Below are 12,753 nucleotides of genomic sequence, written 5' to 3' on the forward strand. Positions count from 1 at the left end.
GTAGCTGAGGACATTGTTCTCCCTCAGCAATATAGGTATCTGTAACATTACGTATAACTTATTGGTTGCATTGTAGTTTGGCTAGAATACTGATCTCACCATCTGACATATTAGACTATTTGCAGCTTCTTTTTTTAAATTCACTTTTGAATTATGTGTCTACTTTGCATTTTTGAACATCCGATGGCAGCGCAGTCTTTAAGGGCCTGTCCACACGAAGACGAGTTTCTCTGTATCCGTATAAATTTTTTATCATATTGGCGTTTTGTCCACACGGATCCAGGTTTTGGGAGAGTGAAACCGCTATTTTTTGAAACCGAGTGCCAAAGTGGATAAATCTGAAAACGACACCCTTGTGGTTTCGTGTGTACAGCCAACCCGTATAATTTGTGAAACGATGCTGTCATCACATCACATGTCGGCTGCGTCACACACCATCTTCGTCGTCTTCTTGGTTCGTATACAGCACGCAAGGTTATGAGCATGCTCAAAGTCTTCTTCTCCGTGTATAGTGTATTTCTGTGGCAGAATTACAGAGCCCGATACTGATCTTGCATATATACACTACACCGTTTTCAGTTTCGAGTGTACGCAGATATTTCTTGAGACGACGCCGTGTTTACGGATTTTTTTTTTAGAACGAGGAAAAAAAAACGGATAGGGAACGCCACGACTTCATGTGGACGTGGCCTAAAACACATGCACAGAGAAGCGATTATACACTCCAAACTCCGTGTGTAGTTTTATAAGCATGTCAGGACAATTTAATTAACAAGAAGATAATATTAAGTGACTTAAAGTGTAGAGACAATTTTGTCTATTTTTTTTTTTTTTTTATTGCTGCATTTCACTAACGAAAATGGTTCCAAACAAAGCCATGTTGCATGGTTTTCAATCTGATCCAATGTTTCCATCATGTCCTATTAAAGTAACACCAGGTAACTTTTCAACCTTCAAAATATATTTCCAAGTCTCTTGAGATGGTACATCGACTTACAATAGGTTGAATGACATATTCAATAGCCTGACGGGTTCTGTAGCGTTTTTAATCGTACTTTTAACCTTCGGGTAGTAACCCGGCGAACAAAGAGAACTACAAAATACATTTTGTAGGAGTACATAATGTCATTTATGAACGTGCCAAGTTCAATAAACGATGTCAAGACGTCGGCGAATCTGCAGAAAACTTTATCACTGCAGTGCACAAGTTATCTGAACATTGTAAATATGGCGTCTTACGTGAGGAAATGATTCGAGTTAGAATTGTTGTCGGCATACGTGATGCTAAATTGTCTGAAAAACTTCAGCTCAACCCAAAGTTGGATTTAGCTACAGCTATAGTTCAAGTGAGGCAGCACGAGGAAGTGAAAAAGCAACAAGCTGTTCTGCGGTCAGCTGATTCACCTGGACAAATAGATACACTGTCTCATAACAGTAAAAGACAAAATCATAGCAAAAAACCTTTTCAACGCGGAAGCTATTCTCAGCCTCAGCCTACCTCATCAAAACCAAAACAGTGTGGGAAGTGTTGTTAAAACCCCAAAACACTCATGGACTGAATGCCCAGCAAAAGATGTTGAGTGTAGGAAATGTCAAAAGAAGGGACATTTCGCGGCAGTGTGCAGATCAGCTCAAAAGATGGATTCGATTGAAGTGGATGAGGTGGCTTATCTGGGTGCGGTGGACTATCCACAGTCATCCACATGGACTGAAGTACTCACCATAAATGGTGGCCCATTGCGCTTCAAAGTAGATACAGGTGCGTCTGTGACTGCTATCCCAGAGACAGAATTCAAACAGGGTAGATATGGCAGACATTCAGTGCCGTGCAGACCCCTGCTCGGCCCTGCCAAGCAACCTTTGGACGTAAAAGGGCAAGTGCATGCTGTCATTCAGAGAGGTGACAGAAAGATTGAGGAGGAGGTATTCATCGTGAAGGACCTGACTGTACCCTTATTGGGCCTTCCAGCTATCCGCAGGCTACAGATGATCCCTTAGCTCAATAGCATAGACGACGCAGAAAAACATTTTCACTCCACTTACCCCGAGGTATTTAAAGGGCTGGGTAACCTTAAGGGGGAGTATAAAATTAAGTTGAAAGACAACGCGGCACCCTATGCCCTCTCAGCCCCGCGACGAGTGGCCATTCCTCTCCGGACCAAAGTCAAAGAGGAACTAGACCGGATGGAGAAGATGGGGGTCATAGCTCGTGTGGAAGAACCGACTGAATGGTGTGCGGGCATGGTCCCTATAGTGAAAACGTCCGGGAAAATTCGTATTTGCGTGGATTTAACCCGTCTGAACGAGAGCTTCATCAGAGAGAGACACATCTTACCGGCAGTGGATGAGACACTGGCCAAGCTGGAAGGAGCCAGAAAAAGCTTCACAAAGCTTGACGCGACATCAGGCTTCTGGCAGGTCCCACTACACAAAGACTCCATGCTGTTGACTACGTTCATCACACCAGAGGGGCGCTATTACTTCAAAAGGTTACCTTTTGGTATATCTTCAGCATCCGAACACTTTCAGAAGAGGATTTCTCAACTGATTGATGGTGTTGATGGAGTCCTATGTCACGCTGATGATGTCCTGGTCATAGGAAGAGACCGGGCAGAGCACGACGACAGGCTGCACAGGGTGCTACAAAAATTCAGAGAGACAGGGCTCACTCTAAATGAGAAATGCCAATTTGCCCTGACAGAGATCCGTTTCCTGGGCCATGTCATAAATTCTCAGGGCATCAGAGCAGATCCAGGAAAAATAAAGGCAATCCTGGAGATGCCAGAGCCAAAGGATGTGGCGGATGTTCGCCGTTTCATGGGCATGGTGAACTTTGTTGGCAAATTTTCGTCACGCCTGCCAGATCTGACAAAGCGCATTCGTGACCTGTTGAAGACAGAGAACAGCTGGACGTGGGGAGCACCCCAACAGAAAGCATTCCTGGAGACGAAAAAAGAATTGGGATCAGAGACTGTGTTAGCCCAGTACAGCCCAAATCACGAAACCATGGTATCGGCGGATGCTTCGTCATATGGACTTGGAGGTGTCCTGACACAAAAACAGACAGACGGAGAGTGGAAACCTGTCGTCTTCATTTCTAGAAGTCTGACCAAAGCCGAATCAAGATATGCCCATATAGAAAAGGAGGCTTTGGCTGTGACCTGGGCATGTGAGCGCTTGCGTGGATCACAAGCCACTCATAACACTCCTGAAATCCAGAGCACTAGATATAGGGCTGTCGCGGTTATGGAATTTCCCTTGCGGTAATGTTGAGTGGCTCAATAGCGCGATATGCGGTATTACCGCCATTTATTTATTTATTTAAATAATTATATGTTTTTGTTGCTATATAAATAATGTTTACGATGTGGAAAAAAACGAGGACATTTTCAGTAACTAATGTAACCGAAACTAAACAGCGTCTACAGTATATGCGCATTGAAAGACTTTCACTCAGCGCGCATATTGTTATGACAACGGACTTTGAGCGAGTCATTGAACCGTTCATTCAACGAACACGTTTAAAGAAGCTGATTCAACAAGATGTTATTTATTTTTAACTTTGAGATTCAACTTTTCAAGGCTCAGCTGAGCAGCAATGCGTCGCATAGGCAATGCTGAAGCTGATGCTTCACTTATTAGAGACCCATTGATTCAATGCGTGACTCACTGATTTTATTTCGGCTTCCTTGTGTTGTGGGATGCTGACCAGAGCTGCTGCTGAGGCGGATTTATGGGAAAATACCCGTGAAGAGAACGTTAAAATGATGATGCGACAAATTTTTCGCTTCCCTTTGACACGACAAGCTTTTCACGACTTCAAAGACAGGCGCAGGTAATTGCACGCGCAGCTCGTGACGCGCTCTGCCGATCTCTTTCATTCACTGTCTGTGTGAAGCCTGTAGGCTACACATCACCATGATAAACAGTCTTGTTATCGTTATGAACTTGTTTAACATTCAATACACATGCATTAAGTTCAAAACAAGAAGGGTATAGCCTTATAAAAAAAAAACAAAAAAAAAAAAACGTGAATATCGCGGTTGCTGCGGTTACGTGCTATCCTCTGCGGTTGACTTGTCAGAAGCGCGGTACTACAATATTGCGGTTACCGCGACAGCCCTACCTAGATGACCTCCCGCCGAGGATCATCAGATTCAGACTCAGGCTGCTCAGATTCAACTTTAACATTATCCAAGTTCCAGGTAAAAATCTGATTACAGCTGACGCACTGTCCAGAGCACCTCTTCCAAATGCAGCCACAGAGGCGGAGCAAGACCTGGAAAGAGAATGCAAAGCTTACCTGGACAGCGTAGTTGAAAGCCTGCCAGCCACTCCAACGAAGCTGGAACAGATTAAGAGTGCACAAACGTCAGATAACGCCTGCAAACGTCTCAGCCGATACATTGCAAATGGATGGCCGGGACACAGACGAGATGTGCATGAGCAGCTGCTGCCTTACTGGCTCAATAGGTCAGTTTTGCATGAAGGAAGAGAACTGCTCATGAGAGAAGAGAGACTTATAATCCCTGAGTGCATGGGACCTGACATCCTGCAGAGACTGCACCAGGGACATCAAGGTATCAACAAATGCCTAGCAAAGGCCAGAGAATCAGTCTGGTGGCCAGGTTTCAAATCTGCTGTTAAGTAAATGGTCGAGAGATGTGAGATTTACGCACGTGAAGCTCACAACAGAACTACCAAACAGACCGTGGCAGAGGGTTGCTGCTGATCTCTTCCAATGGCAGAATGGGAACTAGTTATAATAGACTACTTCTCCCGTTACATCGAAGTTTGTTCCCTACCCAGCAGCACATCAGCAAAACAGACTATTGACAGATTTAAAGCTGTGTTTGCCAGACATGGATGCCCAGAAGTGCTTGTCACAGACAAAGGTCTGCAATTCTCCTGTCACGATTTCGCTCAGTTTGCACAGGAATATGACTTTGCCCATGTGACAAGCAGCCCCCGTTACCCCCCGCAGCAATGGGGAGGCTGAACGGGCCGTTAGAAGTGTGAAATCTCTTTTAGTGAAAGAGGGAGATTTTCATAAAGCTCTGCTGGCCTACAGGGCAACTCCATTGGCACACGGGAGCTCCCCAGCACAACTGCTGATGGGGAGGAGAATTAGAACACCAGTCCCCATATCAGTGGAGCAGTTACAACCAGAGTGGCCCGATCTTGAGTGGTTCAGAGAAAAGGACACAGTGTTGAAATTGCAACAGCAACAAACGTTCAATCGAAGACACCGTGCTCAAATCTTACCACCTCTCCAGCCTGGACAGCACGTGTGGATCAGACCCACACACACAAAAGGGACTGTTGTTAGTCAGGCACATACACCACGCTAGGGGTGTGCGATATGACGATTTTTAATCGTGGACGATTAAAATGTCTCCACGATCTCTTTTGAAGAAATATCATAGTATCGTGTTACAGTGCATTCTATCAGTTGAGTTCTGGCGCCTCCGTCTCTCAACTGTACAACGCGACGTAGCCTACACATCACACGTTAATGAATAGGTACGGGACGCTGCAATTCACAAAAGTTCATTATTTGCATAAGCCTTGCCGGTTAAACATTTAATTCACGCGCTGATGCGCTGTTCTAACGTGCGCTTTCCTGACTGCATACCCCTGACGCTCACAGTCAGGAACTAGAAGCCTGTCAAACAGCGCCCGAATACTGGACTAAGTTATCTTTCTAGTCTTATTATAGACCAACGCCACTTTTGCGTCATCGAAGGGTAACGCCCCCTTTTGGGGGAAAACACCTCTATACTGTCTATGGGAAAACAAACGGATTCCCATGAGAACAGAACTCGCACTAGATCTGCAAAGTTTCTTGATAGCAAAAATGGCACAAACTTAAAGAAGCTAACGTTACTGAATACGGGGTTACAGAGTGTCCCTTTGAAATGGTCGAAAACTGGATTAATGACCCCACACAGCGGCCAAATATGGACTATTCATACATCTAACGATACCACTATCTCGTGGAATCACCAAGTAAGTATAGCTAGCCTTTTTTATTTATTTATTTATCATTTACACACTCACAGTAGCCTATGACAAACTACTAGACGATGAGGCCATGTCACTTGGATCATATTTAACTTGATTTAAGCTATCGACAGTTTTGTTGTCGACTAGCTATTAGAAAGACTAGCTGTTAGCAGCTAACGTTACCTTATTAGACTATGTCAATAGCTTAAATCAAGTTAAATATGATCCATTCATCGTCTAGTTTGTCATACTGTGAGTGTTAATGAAAAAAAAAGGCTATGTGCTTACTTGGTGATTCCACGAGATAGTGGTAACGTTAGATGTCTGAATAGTCCATATTTGGCCGCTGTGTGGGGTCATTAATCCAGTTTTCGACCATTTCAAAGGGACACCTCTGTAACCCCGTATTCAGTAACGTTAGCTTCTTTAAGTTTGTGCCATTTTTGCTATCAAGAAACTTTGCAGATCTAGTGCGAGTTCTGTTCTCATGGGAATCCGTTTGTTTTCCCATAGACAGTATAGAGGTGTTTTCCCCCAAAAGGGGGCGTTACCCTTCGATGACGCAAAAGTGGCGTTGGTCTATACTAATACTGTTAAATACACACAATGTTTACATAAACACGCTATGTCTAAAGTGAAAGCAAACATTTGAGAGAATATCTGGTGTAATACGAGTCTATATTAAACGCGTCGCATGCTGGTCTAAAAGCGACAGGAATTAATAGTAGCCTACTGCCACTTCTCCTTAAAGGGATAGTTCACAAAAGAAAAAAAAAAAAAAATCTGTCATTATTTACTCACTCTAATGTTGTTCCAAACCTGTATTAATTTCTTTCTTGTGCTGAACACAAAAGACGATTTTTTTTTTTTAATGTGGGTAACCAAACAGTTGCTGGTCCCCATTAACTTCCAGGAGAGAAAAAAACAACAACAACTATACACTGGGGACCAGCAACTGTTCGGTTACCCACATTATTCAAAAAAACTTTTATTTTCAACAGAAGAAAGAAACTTATTCAGGTTTAAAACATCTTGAGAGAGTAAATTAAGACCATTTTCATCTTTGAGGGATCTATCCCTTTAGTGTTAATAAAACAAAAAAAACACAAGGAGAAAATCACTCACTGACTGAGAACTTTAATAGTAGCTTTAATAAGAATCAATAATTTATTCAGTGAAGTCTATGTAGTTAGGGTTAGGGTTTTTTCATATTTGTTCATTTAATTACTTTCTTCAATGCTACTGCTAAATACACCTACTGCATCTGAAAAAATAAAGCCTATTTATTTAATTTGAATATTAATTTGTGTAATGTTTATCTTGTCTTATTTTCTTAGTAACAAAGAAAATAATGACAAAGATTTTTATCTTCGCCACTGGCCTAAATGTATGCCTTTCTTTTTTCTTTTGTTACCTAAGGCTTTGTTTATAACATAGGGACATTAGTTTGGCTGTAATGAACAGCCACTTGCAATATATTAAAACCAACTCGTGATCGTGAAAGAATCATGATAAAAAATCGTGATCGTGATTTTCCTAAAAAAATCGTGATATGATATTTTTGCCATATGGCCCACCCCTACACCACGCTCATACGAGGTGGAGACCCCCGAGGGAGGACGGCTGCGACGCAACCGTTCACACCTCAAGGAAGTTCCAGTGCCTCCAGTATCAAGTGATATGACGGTGACTAGGTCAGGGAGATTGTCTAAGGCTTCTGAGAGACTGGACCTTTGAGCATGAAACTTATGCATACACACCACGAAGGATAAGAGAAAAAGTAACAAGTTTCTGTTTGAAAAGTGAAATGTTCATTAGAAAAGTTATATTCTAATTTACTGAATTTTCCACTTAATTTAGGAAAAAGTTTACAAAAAGGGCACATACACCACGGTGAAGTAGTAGAGGTGAAGTAAAGTATCTTCTGTTTATTCCTCTTTGAACGTTTTTAAGTTTGAAAAAGGATTTAAAGAAACTCGTAAAATCATAAGTTAAGTGAGTGAAATAACTAAGTAACCATACTGTTGAATGTAATGTGTTATTTAAAGGCTCTGTTATAAAAGTTAAATTTTCATCTAAAAAGGGGAGATGTAATGGCATGTTATGGCCACAGTGGGGCACTGTAGGAATGAGAGTGTCAGGATGACTGAGTAAGAAGAAGAATAAAGAGTTAAAGGGTTAGTTCACCCAAAAATGAAAATTCTGTCAGTATTTACTCACCCTCATGTTGTTCCAACCCCGTAAGACCTTCGTTCATCTTCGGAACACAAATTAAGATATTTAAGATATTAAGATCGCTCCTGCACACTAGTCCATAGGCTTCTTGAGGGACTGCCTCTTGCTGTCCCCGAAAAGTCATTAAAGACATCGTTAAAATAGTCCAAGTGACTACAGGGGCTCAATCTTAAGTTTATCAAACGACGAGAACACTTTTGTGCGCAAAAAAACAACAAAAATAACTTTATTTCAACTATTCGTTTATTTCTCCCTCTGCGCGAGTCAGGTTACTAGTTTAATAGCGTAAGCTTCTGTTATTGTACGTCACACGCATCACACACACATGACCAGCGTCGGCCAATAGTGAGCCTACGTTTGACGTGGCTTTACGCAATCACACTACGTTAATTGACTACAGGCCCATGGAGAAGGAAGTGAATAGTTGAAATAAAGTCGTTATTTTTGTTGTTTTTTTGCGCACAAAAGTGTTCTCGTCGTTTGATAAACTTAAGATTGAGCCCCTGTAGTCACTTGGACTATTTTAACGATGTCTTTAATGACTTTTCGGGGACAGCAAGAGCCAGTCCCTCAAGAAGCCTACGGACTGTATGCAGGAGCGATCTTAATATCTTAAATATCTTAATTTGTGTTCCGAAGATGAACGAAGGTCTTACGGGGTTGGAACAACATGAGAGTGAGTAAATACTGACAGAATTTTCATTTTTGGGTGAACTAACCCTTTAAGTTATCTGTTTACAGCCTGGGTGTTGTGTCCTTGAGTACTGAGTATAGAGGAACAATACATGTACAAAATCATATTTTAGGATACCTAACATGTCTTTGATATTCGTTTATTTATTTATTTATTTTTTTGCCTCAAGCTATAATGAAAATCAATTTGTAAAATTGTTCAGGGCTATCATGGTTGTCAACAAATGCATGTGCATGTTGGATGACAGAGTTTACCACAGTAGTAGTAGAGGACAATACTGTTTCCCAACTGTAGGGGGACCTCAAGAGCAAAAGTTCTTTAAAGTTTACTTTAACAAAGAACTACAAAAGGTTTAGACCACCCCTTACGGTCCGAATTTAATTTTGAATTTGGCCAATTCATTCCGATTGACGGTTATGTGTGACTTTTTTTATTCTGACGGTGCAACTAGTCTATAACTAGTCAAATTATTTTGTAAACACTGCTAATGATTCACTACCCCATTCATAAAGACAGTCAGTTGCTTTGTTCCTGAATGTATCCACCTTTTTTAACCGAAATCGATTGAATTATTGAGTACATTTACAAAACAACAAGGTGCTAAAAGGCATTCTTTTACCACAGAGCACTCCAGCCAAACACAGATGCCTATAGACACAAATTACATAATTTATACTTTTTTTTTTGTCTGATTTTTATTCCAAAGATGTTAATCTTGATAATACAGCATTATTACTTTGTCTTGTGGGAAAATTTCATCTTCACAAAGCCAGCAGAAAGATTCACTCTAATCCCAATTTTAGAATGTTCTCCTCTGATATAAGGTCCCGTTTTACTTCCTTTAATAAAATTTCAAAACATTTTAACCAATAGTTGTCGAAAACGTGTAGGCTATGATCCTTGAGTCTGTTGCAAGTAACCTTTCATTTCTCAAGAAGGCAAAATGTGTTGATTTGTGTAATTCTTATAACCACTAATGATGATGTCCATATACTGTTAATATCTGTATACTTTCATTTGAAAAAAATAATAAAAAGCCTATACAATAAACATAATAATAGCCTAAGCATGTGCAGGACGTGACCATTTTCTCAAACTCATGTTTTTGTAGTCTGCACAGAGATAAGGGTTTCGTTTTCAAAAACTTGCACTTTGAAAACCATTTTCAAAAGTTTTTGTTTTCAAGCCACTAAAACGACATAAAAGGTCTTACGTTTTTAGCTAAAAATGGTGTCGTGTAAATATCCCCTAAATGACCAATGGCTCATTCATTAAGACGGTTTTCGTGAACTATTTATAACTTACGTATCTTTTCTATCACTTCGTATCCTATTCCAATTTTATTATTGATAACATTAACCACATAACATTATTTATGCAATAGAAGGCTTATTGCAGTTTACATGCATACAAGAGCTCATTCAAATATAAGCGTAACCTGTGTTTTTAATTCTAACGTTTAATTCTAACGACTTAAACCAGTGTGTTACGCATGCGTGTGTCTGTAGGGCTTTGACTGGTAACGTTATATCTTTCTTTGTAAAAATACGTTATCAGTTTAACTCGATGTGTCGCTAAATATTTACCTCTTTTAAACACACTCTTTGCCAATATAACTTTACAACATATCTTAAAGTGTATCTGAGTCGTGTATTATGACACATGAATGTCTCTGGGATAAGCCGGATATCCACTGAGGTAAACCCATGCGTTTACCTCAAACAAACTTTTTATAGATAGTCAGATAGAGTGCATACTTACTGAAAAGACGCCAAAATCAATCGTATTGGGAAACACTGAGAAATCCGTGGGAATTTAATGGAAAATATAGAGTTGTTCTGCTCTTTAATTGGTTATATTCGCGTTGTTTTGCTTTCAGAGCGCCATGCTGAAAACTTTCCCCTTTAACCTCGACGCAATACGGCAAGCATAAGAGGACAATCCTCAATCTAGTGATGGGCACTTTCGAAACACTAGGGGCGTTCCGATTGACATGGGCTGTGTTCTCAATGGCACACTAACATGCTGCTTACTGCTGCCCAGTGGCGCGTACATAATAGTGTGTGAAATAGTGTATGCAAATAATGAAATAGTGTATACAAATAATGTTTCAGAGTAGTTTTGACAACACTTTGAAACTTTGTTTCAAAGTGTTGTCATGACAAACAGCTGTCATTCACAGTACACAGAAAAGAGTAGGCAAAAAGTACCCGGATGACCTACACAAAGCAAACACAATGGTCTTCAGGGGGGTCAATAATTTTGCATAAATGTGTATGTGTGTACATGTGTGTATGTGTATATATATATATATATATATATCTAAATATATATATACACTACCGGTCAAAAGTTTTAGATTGTTTAATGTTTTTATAAGAAGTATCTTCAGGGGTGTATTCCAGAAAGCAGGTTATGTGACTTACCCGGGTAAGTTTAGGAGTAAGTAAGAGGATAACCTCTGCTTTCGGTTCCAAAAACGGAGGTAACTTTCGGGTTATGTAAGTAACCATAGCAACTGACTCTCTGAGGATAACCTGCTCAGGAGCAGGTTATGTTGCAGGGTTAGTTTGTTTCAGAGAGGTGACGGAGCATGGCGTGCCCTTTTGAAGACGATCCAGTGGATGTGGAAGCACATAATACGGATAATAATATATATATATATATATATATATATATATATATATATTATTATTATTATTATTATTATATATATTATATTATTATTAACATAGTCATTAACATAGTCTCCATTGACTGAAGGACCTTTAATGCATGAATGTGGGTTCTATCAATGCACCAAATCACATTTGGGAACCTTGAAATTGAAAGTTATCTAATTAGAAACATTTAAAATGATTGTGACTGTAACCAGTATGAATAGATTAAGTAAATGGTCTGCCATAGAATATCATAAAATGGGCAAACCCGCCACTCTATTATATATATATATATATATATATATATATATATATATATATATATATATATATATATATATATATATATATATATATATATATATAATAGAGTGGAATAGATTAAGTAAATGGTCTGCCATAGAATATCATAAAATGGGCAAACCCGCCACTCTAGTATATATATATATAATAGAGTGGCGGGTTTGCCCATTTTATGATATTCTATGGCAGACCATTTACTTAATCTATTCATACTGGTTACAGTCACAATCATTTTAAATGTTTCTAATTAGATAACTTTCAATTTCAAGGTTCCCAAATGTGATTTGGTGCATTGATAGAACCCACATTCATGCATTAAAGGTCCTTCAGTCAATGGAGACTATGTTAATAGGAAATCAATCCATCATGTGCGGTGACAATAGATTTTTTGGGTGCTAAATGTTTGGGTGTGTAAACCATTAAATCACCCTCATTACTGGTCCCGACTAACTAGTAATATGTGATGCAACCCACCTCATCATCACTAATGTTGAAGAAGCCAAATCGCCAGGGTCTGTACATGTTGCCAGAATATTCTATAAGAGTCATCATTGTGCTACAAATTTCAACAGGGTATGTTTAGCCTTACACAATAGGTTTTTTTTTTTTTTTGCAATTATACACTTTGAATACTTTTATAGGACACTTCAGTGGTTACTTGCTGGGGGACAGAGGGTACCCTTGTCTGCCCTAGTATTTGATGACACCCTACCCTGAACCTGAGCCTGGACCGCAGGCACAATTCAACCTGGCCCACAGCAGAACACGGGTCAAGGTGGAAATGACCAAAGGCATCCTGAAGGCAAGGTTTCAGTTTAATGTTTCAAGATGGCCAAGAGGAACCCCCAGTGAACC

At 39.9% G+C, this 12,753-nt stretch overlaps 1 protein-coding gene across 1 annotated transcript in view; it reads right to left on the bottom strand.

Annotated features, from left to right (window-relative positions):
- The window catches only part of cdkal1 (CDKAL1 threonylcarbamoyladenosine tRNA methylthiotransferase), a 541,736-nt gene extending 530,824 nt beyond the window's left edge, over window positions 1-10,912 (bottom strand). Inside the window, exon 1 of the mRNA XM_089117457.1 lies at window positions 10,697-10,912. The gene's annotated coding sequence lies outside the window, so the exon portion shown is untranslated. The remainder of the gene's footprint in view (window positions 1-10,696) is intronic.
- Window positions 10,913-12,753: the final 1,841 nt, after the last annotated feature.

This window comes from Pimephales promelas, chromosome 12 (assembly GCF_988280905.1).
Source record: "Pimephales promelas chromosome 12, fPimPro1.hap1.1, whole genome shotgun sequence".
Classification (NCBI taxonomy): domain Eukaryota; kingdom Metazoa; phylum Chordata; class Actinopteri; order Cypriniformes; family Leuciscidae; genus Pimephales; species Pimephales promelas.